The sequence below is a fragment of the Haemaphysalis longicornis genome, unplaced genomic scaffold (genome assembly GCF_048455015.1).
Source record: "Haemaphysalis longicornis isolate Haplotype H1 unplaced genomic scaffold, Haemaphysalis longicornis Haplotype H1 scaffold_1, whole genome shotgun sequence".
Classification (NCBI taxonomy): Eukaryota; Metazoa; Arthropoda; class Arachnida; order Ixodida; family Ixodidae; genus Haemaphysalis; species Haemaphysalis longicornis.
In genome coordinates, this window is record NW_027526203.1 from 58483150 (window position 1) to 58497531 (window position 14382).

Genomic DNA, 14382 nt, shown 5'->3' on the forward strand with positions numbered 1-14382 from the left:
AGTGCCTGCAACCAGAACGGCTCACCACATCGAGGTCACAGGTCTTGTGCTCGACCTGGAGCAGCAGTAAATAAAGCAAAAATTACATGTGGCCGTTTAGAATCTTGCTTAGCTTCTGAATGCATTTGAAAGCCGAAAGATAACGCGAGAACATGATAGTGCAAGGCCAGACGCGTAGTCTCACTGCGCCAGACCAGCTGCGAAAGGGCGCAGTCGCGCCACCTCGCGGTGTCGACGCCAACCGGAGCGGCTCGGCGCCGCCGCTCGGGACACTCCTTTATTCTAGTTCACTCTACTTCAAGCCTTCAAGGTAGCTACGAAGCAGACTTGAATTTCGGCCGACCAAGATCAGTCGAAGTACGGTTGAAGTGCGATCGAAGAGCGGGTTGGGTCTATGAATTGAGGGAAGCCGACTTAGACGGCGGCAAGTTAAGCTCGGTTTAAGTTGAGAAGAAGATACATCTATGAATTCGGGGGTAATAAGTGTTAGTTTGACTACTCGTTCCGCTACGAGATGAGCCGCTCCTGGTGGGTTTGCGACGGCGTTCCTTTTCTCGACGGACCGATGCCTATGTTCTGGTGTCTAGCGAGTAGAGCGCGACAGTGGGATAAGACAGCCTGTTAGGTTTCATCGGTCGTTAGACACGGGCACCATAACATTAGGCTACACTGATTCAACGACTAACCACATATGTCACTCCCGCCCACGAGAGAATCGGTGCGACGACGAACAATATGTCCACAGTCCTAAAGTTGCTTCTCCATCCAGGTCAAAACAGGGATAGCTGTTGGCAAACTCTGTCTCCTCTTCCATTTCCAGCGGTGCTTGCACCGTGTCGCCGCTTTCAGGATAGCCAAGAGGCTTCAAGCTGAAGCCGTCGCCAACAAAACTGCGTTCCAAGGTCTTCGAAACGTTTCCAGCCCTTCGGTGATGCACCAATTTTGCTGAAGATGAGGCTGTGCAGCTCTCGAACTTTCGCTTTTGCGGTAGCCCTTGTGCAGCGAGTGTAGCGGCGCTGCGACGCCGGTCTTGTTCGTACCACGGGTTTCCAAAACTTCAAGTAAGGACTCGCTGTGTGTGAGTTCTGCAACAACGATTTGCTCGGACACGTACGGTGTGGCTTCTACGTTTTCTTGCATGTCTTTTGCCTCACGTTTTTTGTCGCCTGCTGGGGTGGAAGCAGCCCAGTCGTCCTTGTCTGCGGCAAGCGTAGCCTCACGTTGTTCACACCCGTCTTATGTTGGGACGCTGAATACTACCTTGCAGAAGGCTCCCTCTTGCAAGTTCTTCGGCTGAACCCAATCTTCAGTCTTTTGGTCTGAAGAATCTTGTGCGGCAACGACGGCTTGCTTCTGTACAAGGACTTGCGGGACGTTGTCAGACAAATTGTTCTCGATCACCTGATATTGTTCGGTTTGAGGTAGGCAGCCAGTTTGAGGTAGGCATTCCTTCTGTGCGTTGTACGGAACGGGTTCTTGCAACGCCGTCATTGAGCAGGTGTTCGCAAGAGAAGTTTCTGGCCTCACGCTAGCCTGAGGAGAGGCTGCGGACGTCATGGTGAGCGCAAAGTAGTCGCATCGGCATTTGTTTCGTTCGCTACCCGTCGGGGACATGAACGTCAAGACATATGTCTGCTGTGCCAGCAGGTAAACCTCCAAACGGTTCGTAGTGCTCACGTTGACGATATCGGGACGGTTCGCGTGACTGTCGCCCGTCGCTTCCACATGGTACTCAAATCCACGTGGACCCACGTGTCCCACCTTCAAAAGTAGAAACCTTCAGCTTTGGAAAGACGACTGCCGAGGTCGACGTGCGTGAGCCGCGTTGAAGGGCGTCATCTGGATGTGCGAACGTGACCTTAAGTCTCAGGCTGACAGCCTTCCGACACTTCAAAGCAGAGCGCAGGCGGTTTATGGCATGACATATCCTTCCTTGGAACGTCAAGGCTTCGAAATAGTCACATTCAACTTCACTCTCAAGAAGATCGATAATTTTCTGATCTACCTCATGAGGTGCGGTGTACTTGCTCTCCAGCTGGTCAATGGCATCTTGCAGGTCGTGCGAATGCTGGTATCCAGAAGATTCGTCGCTGCCTTCAGAAGTCTCGCAGTAGCGCCGCGAAGGATTAGTTGCTGCCGGTGCAGCTTATCCTTCGCATGCATTCGGTCGGTCGTCGGTAGGTGGTCAGGGCCAGCCATGCTGACCTCCGGCTGAGGGTGGGGCTGAGCAGCCTAAAAAAACTGTCAAAACAGCTGGGCTCAGTGAACCTCAAGCCGGAGGGGACGTCGGTGGTCTCCTTCGCCGCACGTGTTCATTCTCCGGGGCTTAACGGCACCAAATGTTAACGGGAGAACGAGAGAAGCGAGACCGGTGCCATGTCTGCCCTTAGCGGGGATGGTCACTTTACCCGCACTGGAAATCTACATGATGATGCAGATGATGACTGACGCATACCCATTGGGAGATTCAACAACATCTATACAGGGTGTCCCAGATATCATGCACGAATATTTAAAAAAAGAGCAATGGCGTTACTCGAAGAAAACCTAGTGCGTAATGTTTGCAGTACTGTGGAGAAGCGGGCAGTATTTTCTTCGTTAATGATACTTAACTGAATAATTGTATTATTTATCTAATTTAAGAAGTAATGTCCTAATCACTGAAGTGTGAATGAGGCACTTGTAGGTACCTACGAGGGGCATCTAACTGGGGTATTTTCAGCGACGAACTAATTGCGTACTCATTTATTCTGACTGATAAAGAAAACCCGCGAAATATGAAAAATACCACGTGACGGCGCTTCTGCGCGCATTGTAAAGCAGCGTCCCCAAATAAGCTGATTGAAAGCGCTTCGCCTGTCACCCGCCAGAAGAGACAGCGCATCACCTTGATAATGGCATGCATGGAAGGAGCAGCAACAGCAAGATTCGCGGGCTGCGTATGCAGATAAGGCACTAACGCGGTCGCGATTCTTTCTGTCTTTTGTTTATTTCGTTCTGGCTAACTCAGAGGCAGCCTGTTTGAGGGCATTGTTTTACGATGCGCTCTAACGCGCGCGGAGGAGCCGTCACGTGGTATTTTTCATAATTCGCGGGTTTTCTTTATCAGTCAGAATAAATGAGTACGCAATTAGTTCTTCGCTGAAAATACTGCAGTTAGATGCCTCTCGTGGGTACATACAAGTGCCTCATTGACACTTGAGTGATTACGACAGTACTTCTCGAGATAGATAATTAATTACAATTTATTAGTTAAGTCTAATTAACGAAAAAATGCTGCCCTCTTCTCCACAGTACTACAAACGTTATGCATTAGGTTTTCTTCGAGTTACGCCATTAGTCTTTTTTTAAATCTTGGTGCATGACACCTGGGACACCCGCATAAAGTCAACAGTACGCTGATGAAACCTTCTCTTCTTAATGTAGCATAGTGAAGAAACTTAAATAAAGAACATTGAGGGGTTGCATGAAATAACCCATTTTGGGCTGTTTTGTATCAGTCCTCTTTCACACACCCTTGATGATTGATTGATTGTAGGGTTTAACGCGCCGACGCAATGCAGGCGATCAGGCGTGCCGTAGTGGAGGGCTCCGGATTAATTTTCACCACCTGGGGATCTTAAACGTGTGCACAAATTTCGTACACACAGGAGTTTTTGCGTTTCGCCTCCATCAGAAAAGCGGCCGCTGCGGCCGGGAATCGAACCCGCGTCCTCGTGCTCAGCAGCACAACGCCTTAGCCACTTTCTTTCGCTTATTATCGTAAAAACCAATCCAACGAGCGTTCCTACCTAAACGAAAGCTGGCGCTGTCGGTTAATTGCGTATATTTTGCCTCAAACGCACCTCCAGTTTTCTTTGCGCTAAACCACGGGGACATGTATGACAAGCGCCAGCGGTTCACGAGATTCAAGCGGTTATGACTGTACAACGCGCTTTGTTTTCGAAGCCTCTGTGGGACGCCGCTACGACGCTACGCCATGCGCGACTTGGGTCCGTTATCTCGCTGCGCCGCTTGATTCCGGCAGTTACTCGACATCTTAGAGCGTTAATTATGCGTTACGCGTTACAGTGAGGGAAGACGACAAAGCGAGCCCCTAAAGTGCTCTGCACTTAAAATATCTCGGAGTGCATAAAAACCACACACTTATTCACGGCCCTAAGAAATGGATCAACGGGAACATTGAAGACTGCTGTTGAGGTATTGAAGAGGCAATGAAGGGTAAATACCCTGGTTCCTTAAAAAGGCTGCTTTTTCTGGATAACGCTAATGCCAGATTTGTCGCAAAAATTTAAAATAACCGAGATGTTCACTATAACGTATGAAGCAGTGGTGCTCCCAAGCAACTTTCCTGAGATTTCTCCATGACGGTACGAAGTGTTGCTTATTCTTTTTGGCGGCCGCCGACGTAAGCCGCCGGAAGGAAATACAAGAGGGGGACTGTCGGAGGCATCTTGTTCTGTTTCATTGTATCACTTGAATGGCAACATGCAGTTAGCACAGGGATGGCTATCTTTGTAATGCTGGTCCAAATGTTATGTCACCACTGCCTACAATACGTCACTGTAATGCGAAATTTTGGAGTTTTTCAATGTGTATTACATATTTCGTTCTGCCTTCACAGGCTCTTTGAGGCTGGGAATCGATTCTGTCGCCCCCTCCACGCGATATGTGAAGGTGGTGCAGTGCGTCCATATTCGCGTTCTTCAACCCCTTCCTGCAGGTGACCAACACTTCGTGGCGTCGCAAAGCCAACGTCCAGCTTGACTGGCCCCCTTTACGAAGGAGTTCGGGGTGTCAATCAAGAGAGAGGGCTATGTTGTTCGATAAGTCATGAAATTATGGTAAACAGTAATGAAGCTTATTTAATACCGGGAGGTTAGGCCAAATACGAACTTTTGGTTCGTCGTCATGGCCACGTTATTTTCTCCCACCGTACGCTGTAGACGTTATACGTAATACAGCAATTAGCCAGCCCTTCACCTAGATAGGTCTCGCGCTCGCGGTAGCGCATTACAAGGCGTGCAGGGCCTACAGATCATCGCCTAGAAAGCTATTGATTGCGGCGTGGAATTTTTAAGTGGTTTCAGACTTTCCCAATTCTATTTCCATGAGTGAAACTTAAGCGCAAATCATTTTACAGGGACGAGAAAGGGAACGGCACAGGCGCTTACCATCAAATGAAAGTTTTATTGAAAACGAAAACACTTTTATACCACCCCCAGACCGAGCAACCAAGCACGTGTGCCCTTCGCACATGCGTACGGCTGTACAAGAGAACAACCGCCCCATTCCCTTCTCGTTTCTCTTCTCCTTTCCCTCATCATCTACCCCCTCTCCTTGAGAAGTTGCACTTCTTTATCTAAAATACTCAGCGACGGGTGACTTATGCAATCGGAACCCTTAATCCGGATATGGAAGGCTTCTGCAATTTCCCTGGTGGCACGGTCTCTGTGCTTAAAAACAACTTTCGTGTCTGTGAAGCGTGGCTGACAACCGCATTTACAACAGTGCAGCGCCAGGTGTGTGTAGGGCTTTCCTTTCACAGAGAAATGATGCTCCCTCAGGCGTACAGTCGGGGACTTAATTTTGCAGACCACGCGAGCGCGTGGCAAAAGCCACCGATGCGCGCTCTGGAGGCCCGGCGCCTGTTGTAGAGTCCGGCGCGGCGCGCATGCGCGTCCTGTTTTACTTGCGGGCACGCCGATTTTCTCGCTTCCTGCAGCGGTGCTGCAATGGTCACTCAAGCACCGCATAGCGACGCCTTTGTAGCATTCCTTCCTTCCCGATGGCACATTTGGGGCCTAACGTGACGATTGCGAGGACTTTGGCGCAAGTGCTGCTCGCGTCCTGATAAACACTTGCGCGTCATGTTTTATTTGTTTGTTTTGTTCTTTATCGTTCACAGATGATGAGACTAGCGGCTTGCGAACGGCGTCCCCGAATGAAGCGCGTACGAAGCACAGTCTCACGGTACGGCGCTACCGATGACGAAATGCCAGCTATATGAATAGCGAACCTTTATTCACCTTGTTCATTGTGTAATTTGGCCACTGAACATATATTCCAGCTCGCTCTCCGCTGCCCATAAAGTAGGCGATTTGCAAGTTTGATAAAAAAAATTATTTCGATGTTTTTGCTTCCTACTTCATTACTTAAAAATGATAGCAATACGTACTCACATAAATTGTCTGTTCGCTCTGCCCGTCGCATCTGTAAAAATGGCACCTCGGGCTCACATTGAATGCCGTAAAATTATTCGCTACTTTTAAGAAGGTGTTTTTCAAAGGGACCTTTGCCGGCTTACTAATAGGCCAAGAGATGCTGTTAGCCGAGGAATTCATTCCTACGGTGATGGATTGCTTCAAGGCCGGAGCAATTCTTCAAGGTCGGCTTGCCCTTACAAAAATGGATTTTGAGTTTCAATTCTTTTCCTGTTGAGTTTTAATTGAATCAACAGAAACTTAATTCAAACTCAATTGGCTATTGAGATGTGTCAGTAGAAACTCAAAAGGATTTGTATTGAGAAAACGCAATACAAAAGCAATTGACACCAGTCTATTGAAACTCTTTGGAGAACCAATTGACAAAACTCATCAGGCTGAAACATACACTTTGAAGGGTTATTTTTTTCAGCGCTGCCCACTGTGTCTGCTGAATTAAGACTACTAGGTTACTTTTATGTTTTTTTATTATACATTGACATTTCTATTGAGTGCACTCAATAAAAAGTCAACAAGGTTTCAATGGACAAAACTCAACAGAATATGAAATGACTTCGTTTAATTGAAACTCAATAGAGTTTCTACTGACAAAAATCAAGTAAAATTGAGAGTCGAGCTAGTTGGTGCTACGTTGTTTAAATATATACCAGTGTCCTTCTTTTTTGTCCATGTTTTATGGTTCGAGCTTAATTTTCAAAGCTGATAAAACTCCTTAGGCCAGTAGCCTTTACCAGCAGCATCTTCGATTGATTGATTGATTGTAGGGTTTAACGCGCTGACGCAACGCAGACGATGAGGCGCGCCGTAGTGGAGGGCTCCTGATTAATTTTGACCACCTGGGGATCTTTAACGTGCGCCGAAATCTCGCACACACGGGCGTTTTTGCTTTTCGCCTCCATCAGAAAAGCGGCCGCCGCGGCCGGGAATAGAACCCGCGACCTCGTGCTCAGCAGCGCAACGCCTGGCAGCATCTTCGCCCAAATAATAATTATACCTGCTAAGTGGGGAAATCAATTATATTGGACAATTTTTGACTGCATTTCCTCAAATACTGCCGCAACATGCTTTGCACAAAACAATGGAAATAAACATTGACAAAACTCTAGTGACTCATCTCTTCTGGCACGTGACTCCCGCGGAATCGTTTCCTTGCTATAGCAGCGCATTTTCTTCTTTATACCTTAGCACGCATTGACATAATGAGTGAGCAATCTCCACTACTGCTGCTAAGCTTCCGCTTTAGCGGCAGTGGACATATTCGAAGTCAGTCTTCCGGGAAAGTTGGAGCGGAATCATGAAGCATGCATATCTCGCCGGGAAAAAACGGAAAGGCGGGGGGGGGGGGGGGGGGAGGCTACACATCTCGGGTCCCAGTTCTGGGGACAAAAAAAAGTCGTCACTCCCCCTACCTCTTTTCACACATACAATGCTGTGATACCTTGTGTTCCGGGAAGGTAGGTGGGGAGGAGGTACATTTAAAACGCGATTCAATCTGCTACATCTACAAAAGGCATATGTGACATCGCATCCTAGTGCGATGATTCAGTGTTTTTCTGTGGAGGCACGATACTAACAGCGCTGTTTTGCAGAAATGAATACTTATCTCACAAACCCAAACGCACAAGAATATTCCAGTGACGAAATTGTGCCTATAAATACTCAGAAAAAAAAACAGCAAAACTTTGGTGTAAATCCCTAAACTTCGAAAAAAGAACAATTAAATTTTTGTACACAGCGAACTTTTAAAACAAGCGAACGCAGGCTTGGCCTCATCGTCGTTCACTCGTGAACTTCATTACTCCAGTTATCACTCGCGCACCCCGCCGTGGTCTGAGCCCAAGGACGCGAGTTCTATTCCCCGTCATACATAACTTTCCTTGAGAATACCGTGAACTGTCTATGATAACAACAGTAGAACAGCAATGTGGAATGCAGAGAATTCCACAAGGAGCAAACGCGCATCTACGCTCTATTAAAACAGGTGAAAACAGTTCTTTCACTGCAAAAGAACTCCGTACGCCAGTCCAAGGCGCCGCCGCTCACACGAACTGAACGAACGAACAAACGAAGAAAACAATGAATAAAGACAAACTGAAGCGCTGATTAACAACTCATCTTTACTGCACAGGGTCACAAAAAGAAAGAACGAGCCTGACACTGCTTCACGCCACTAAAAAAAAAGAGAAACCGAACAAATAAGTGGGCTGGCGTGCCGCTTGTTACACTCCGAACCGCTCTCTCGCTAACGATGTCAACACGTCCGCGGACTACGTTTCTCAAACACAAGCGCCTAGCAAATATCTTGCGCCCGCAAGCAGATCAACAACTTTGAAGCTGTTTTCAAAGATTGGACTTTCCAGAATTCTTCCGTCCTCTCTCCTGCTGCAGTTCGCCGAAGCGGGCGCCCGGAAACAAAAGACGTGCCATCCACCTCCACACCCGGCGATAACCAGTTCTTTTGGTTCCTCTGGCACCCTCCCACGCTAAGCTGAAGTGACCGCGCTGTCACGAATGTCTAGTACGCGGCGTTGCCACTGCCGCCAGTGGCGCTGACAGCCAACATTGCGACCTCGGCGGAGCTCGGTTATCTGCAATATAATATTATTACTGCTGCTAGAGGGGTTGGTAATAATTCTATAAAAGATTATTGTAAATATTAACATAGGACTCCCAAGCTGCCGTAGGTTTTTTTGATATCTCGCGTTAATGTTTTCACGCTCAGTTTTCACAAGAATGCGTAGCTGTGGCATAGCCATCGCAAACCGACTTGAAACCAAGCCAATGTCGCTTGGTCGCAATCCCGGATGTGCGGGGCCCGGCGTGGTGCGGTCGTGCGGTCGTTCTCGCTGTTCTGTGCAAATTTATAGCTTTCCTCGTGTTGTTGGCGATTTTATGTGCCGTGTGCGAATCTTTTCAACCAGCATCGAAGGTCAGACATTGCAGTGCAGCTGGCGATACATCGAATTTATTGAAGGAAAAGCCATCGTATGCGCTCTTCTACCGCCGGTGAACATCCTTTGTGTGTCGTGTTGTGTTTGTGCGCTGTGATCGTACGGTGAAGAAGCTTGCGAAGTGAGGTGTTACCATCCCTGTTAGCCACGCTTTGGAATCCGTCAATTTCACCACGCTGGGAGCCCCGCTGGGAGCGACGTTGTTATAAGGTAAGTTCATTCTTTCCGAGCGCTCCTGTGCAGTGCGCGTCAGGCTTGTCAAGGGCAAGCGAGCACGCGGCTTCGGAGCATGCTGGCGACATCTGCTGATAGCTGCTGGGTTAGAGATAGCTTGCCATTGTGCGTGCGTGGATCTCGGACAGGCCCTGGCCGGTCGTCGTTCAGCTTTGGCCTCTAAAATTTGGAGACACCACCACCCGCAACGGGTGCTTCTTTTCTTCGTGCCAGCCGTGAGCGGTGACGCCGGAGATCAGTGCGTAATTTGACGCGGTGCATTATCACCCCAGGGACTTACGTAATCGCACAACAGGTTCGACCGAAATCCCTGCAGTGAATTCTTGTTGCGTGCTTTCCGTTTGGTGCGCTTGAGATGCAGAAGATTGGCGCTCGTTGCTTTATGCGATTACGTAACTGCCTGCGATAAACGCGTCAAACGGCGCGTCTATCTGGCCTGTCACCGCTCATGGCTGGCACTGGGGAAGACCAGTGCCCCTCGTGGGTGGTGGCGTCTGCAAATAACAGTGGCCCATGCGAAATGACGACCGGCCCGACCCTGTCCGAGATCTGCGCACGCGCAATGGCAAGCTATCTCTAACCCAGCAGTTATCAGCAGATGTCGCCAGCACGCTCCGGAGCCGCGCGCTCGCTTGCCCTAGACAAGCCTGACGCACACTGTACATTTCATCATGACAAATGTTGTGCAGACCTTCCTGAATGGCGATACTCACGACTTGGTTATTTGTCGGTATATGAACAGTGTTTTTATTCCCGCCGTCTCCAGATCGACCTAAAGGGTATGATTTCACTTCAGCCTTGCAAAAATACTGTACGTAAGTGTAACAAATTGAAGGGGGAGGCTATTGTACCGGCACACAACATTTTGACATCAATCAGTGTTTTATTGTCTTCCGCGCTGCTGTATTGCTTTCGCGTGTTCTATATTTGTATGTATCTTAAGCTAAAGATCTAACAAAACCTTTGAAGGCAATTGACGAATGAATAAAATCCCAGATGCAGTGCCGCTACAGAACGGAGCAGCAGCCATGAATTACCTAGTACGAAGTGTCATAAAAAAAGAAAGAACACCATGATGAAGATAAATAAAATGTTTGACGAACGAAGGCAATTGACGAATGAATAAAATCCCAGATGCAGTGCCGCTACAGAACGGAGCAGCAGCCATGAATTACCTAGTACGAAGTGTCATAAAAAAAGAAAGAACACCATGATGAAGATAAATAAAATGTTTGACGAACGAAGTTAACGAAAATGAAAAAAAAAATGAAAGAGGTTGAATCGAACAAGTGCCTGTCGGATCAATAACAAATGCACGAATACTGTGCCATGCAAGCACACCTGACAGCGCTAGGCTGAGAGGCAGATCTACCAGTCACAAACAGGGTAGTGTGTTCAACCAGTTAGGAGACATGGCGGTAAAATATACTTGCAAGCTAAAGTGCTGGCCGCCAGCAATATATTTGCGTATTAATTTGAACGATTGCTTGGAGAAAGAGCGTTCCCTGAGTGCAGAGCAGTGACAAATGTGGCCTAAACCGTACTTCATCCCAGCTAAAAAAATAATGCCCAAGAATATAACAAATTCATTGATTGCTTTTGGAAAATAGAGACTATGTATCCGCAGAAGGTAGGGTTTAAACCCAAAACATCTTTACACAAGTCTGATGTGTTACCTCGGCACCCTAAAGGCAAGCAGACACTTTGGCTTTAAAACCAATGCAGAAAAAAACCTGCTGCGTTAGTAGTAGTTGGAAACAGACTGCACACTGTTGTCATATATTAGTCTTTTACCACTAAGTGCCAATTCTCTCCATGTATCTTTCCGTGAATTTCTCATTTGCCAATTTTGTCACAGGTGCTAGGCAGCTTGCGCTAGAACATGCACAGGCGTCAAACTTTCAAACTGATGAATACCAGTTTTGACTTAAGCACTTGCTCGACTTGCTAGCGTAAATTGAAATTTGCCATTGCTTCTAATCACAACCTGCTGACTGCCTTTCTCGGAGCAGTTTTGAATAAGTTGGGCTGAATGTGGTGTGAGTAATAGCAAAATCACTGAATAACATTTTGGCTGAATGTGGCATCAGACGTGCCACTGACTGATGCTACACCGGCATTGCGCGAGGGCTTAGTCAATCTGTTTTGACAGATGTTCTGCCTCTAGGAATTACCCAAATGATTGGTCGGCACGGTATCACTATACTGTTTAGTGCTGCTAGTGTATAGAAAATCTCGCCAAGCAAAGGATACAAGCTTTTAATTATTTCTCATTTACAGAAACTGATGTTTTTCCCCTCACCAAACAAAACTGTTTCGTGTTCTCCTTGTGTGTAAACTGGCATTACACGGCCTTGTTATACTGGTATACCCCTCTGGCATTGTTATGATGAAGGCAAAAATGTGGATATACCCATGTCTCATATGATCCCTTTAAGCTGCTGCTTAGTGCTACTTGTTTGGTAAACGTACTGCAAGGCACACACCATACTTCAGCGTTACAAGAGTGTAAAAGACTGCGAAATTCAAGTTATGTATTTTTCCTGTCACGTTCTTTTTGCCACGTTTTTTTTCCATCACGGTTCATGTATTTTTTTCCACTAGTCGGTAAGCACAAAGTGTTATGTGCTCATCCATTCATAAAGCCATTTGCGATGATTGCCTGATGTAGTAACTTTAGATTACAGTACCATCTGATCCTAGTTTTTTTTAATCAAGGCTTGTTTTGTAAACAAGTTCATGCAAGTTGACAATTTTCTAATTTTGTTTTACGAGATTTCAAGCATTAAAATTTCAAAAAACAAAATCCACAGGTTGACAGGTATGCTTTTGCACAGGTTTGGGGTTTCTCCTGTCAGGTAGTGGCTCTACCAGTCTTTATAGGCCTATTTGGATTTCTTTTGGGCCTGAAAGATGTGAAAGACACGATTACGGACCCATGCGGGTGATTTTTTTGGCTCCCTGCCGCCTTGAAACATAGTCGTTCCTGTAGATTTCAGGCGCCTTAATGCGGAAGGCATTCAACTAAAGGCATTCCACTCCCTACCAATTGTAGAATTAATTGATGCGGCTAGCTTGGCTTACGGCATTAAAATCTGAGGAAAGCTTATACATTTGTTGAACTGCTATCTCCCTGCTTTCCAAACATACAAGCCAGGTAACTTTTAAAATAGCCAGGTACTTAAACCAGCATACTTAATGAGAAGGGATGCAATCATCATTTCGTACTTGACTGGTGCAAACAAACAAGTCTGTTTCTTGTATTTTGCAGGCTACACAGTCAAGTAGGCAAGTGGACCCTGCGAGGCTCCAGCCCTCCCGTGATGCTTTCGTGAGCAATAAAGCAAGCTTTGCCATGCAACACCTCACTATTTCGCCTGCTCATTGGACACCTTGACGACAGTTTTTAGAATGTTTTTGCAATATTGAAGCAGACTTAGTATATATTTAGTACAGTTAACTGAACTTTACTATGCAATTGTTGAAATAACTTGACAAAAAACTAACAGGAAATCAAACGGGCTGTCTTGAATATGCTCAGTAGGTTTTCATTTGACATTTCTCAACAGGAACTCAACAGGAGAATGAATAGAGAGTCAACACAGACTCAACTGGAACTCAACAGACTTTTCTCAATAGACTTTCAATTGACACGTCACAACAGGAACTCAACAGGAAAAGTGTATTGAGACTCAACAGAAAGTCAATTGAAAATCAACAGACACGTTGACTATAGTCAATAGACTTTCAATTGAAACTCAGCGTTGAGTTTCAATTGAAACGCGGCGGCCAATTTTCAACGAGAACTCAATACAAAATTTCTATTCAAAGTCAATTGACTGTCAACACAATGTACTGAGTAAAGTCAATTGACTTTCAATTCAATCTCAATAACCATTTTTGTAAGGGTGCATTGATTGATTATTAGGTTTTAACGCTCCGATGCTACAAAGCCGATAAGGCGCATCGTAGTTGAAAGCTCCGGATTAATTTTGATTACCTGGAATGTGTAACATAAGCCGAAATCCCGAACACACTTGAGCATTTTCTCTTTTCGCCTCCATCAGAAAAAAGCCACCTTGCAGATGCCCAGCGGAGCGGAAGGACAAGGTCAGCAAGAAAACAGGAGGATAAGCTGATTATTTTTCAGTGGTTAAAAACCCGTTCATTAGTGGCAAAACATTCGAAAGGCCCTAAGTAGCAATTAATATTACGGCGAAAAGTAGCGAATAGGGTTATGGCGTTCTTCGACGGGAACCCTGGGTGCCGTTTTCAATAATGCCGACGCGTCGAACGAACAGACAATACATATGGTATGTCTTATAATCATTTTTAAGTAAGGAAGCGGACATTAAAATAAAACAGAGGATTTCTTTTATCAAACCTGCAAATTGCCTACTTTATGGGCAGCGAAGATCGAGCTGGAATATATGTTCAGTGGCCAAATTACACAATAAACAAGGTGAATAAAGGTTTGTTATTCATGTAGCTGGCATTTCGTCGTCGGTAGCGCGGTACGGTGAGGCTGTGCTTCGTACGAGCTTCATTCGGGACGCCGTTCGCAAGCCGTTAGTCTCATCGTCTATAAACGATAAAGACCAAAACAAACAAATAAAACATCACGCGCAAGTGTTTATCAGCACGCGAGCCGCTCTTGCGCCAAAGCCCTCGCAATCGTCACGTCAGGCCCCAAATGTGTCATCTGAAAGAAAGGAATGCTACAAAGGCGTCGCTATGCGGTGCTTGAGTGACCGTTGTAGGAAGCGAGAAAATCGGCGTGCCTGCGAGTAAAACAGGACGCGCATGCGCGCCGCGGCGGGGCGGCGGTCTCGACAACAGGCGCCGGCCCTCCAGAGCGCGCATCGGTGGCTTTTGCCACGCGCTCGCGTGGTCTGCAAAATTAAGTCCCCGACTGTACATTAAGACAGCGGCCGGTCTGGCCGACGTACACCCGGCCAAAGGACATGGGAATG

The 14382-nt window shown here is 46.7% G+C and overlaps 1 long non-coding RNA gene across 1 annotated transcript; it reads left to right on the forward strand.

The window, feature by feature from the left end:
* The first annotated feature begins 9038 nt into the window (after positions 1-9038).
* Positions 9039-12775, forward strand: LOC144164253 (uncharacterized). The gene is made up of 2 exons (XR_013321119.1): positions 9039-9385; positions 12681-12775. It is a non-coding gene; the product is annotated as an uncharacterized LOC144164253 (long non-coding RNA).
* The last annotated feature ends 1607 nt before the right edge of the window (positions 12776-14382 follow it).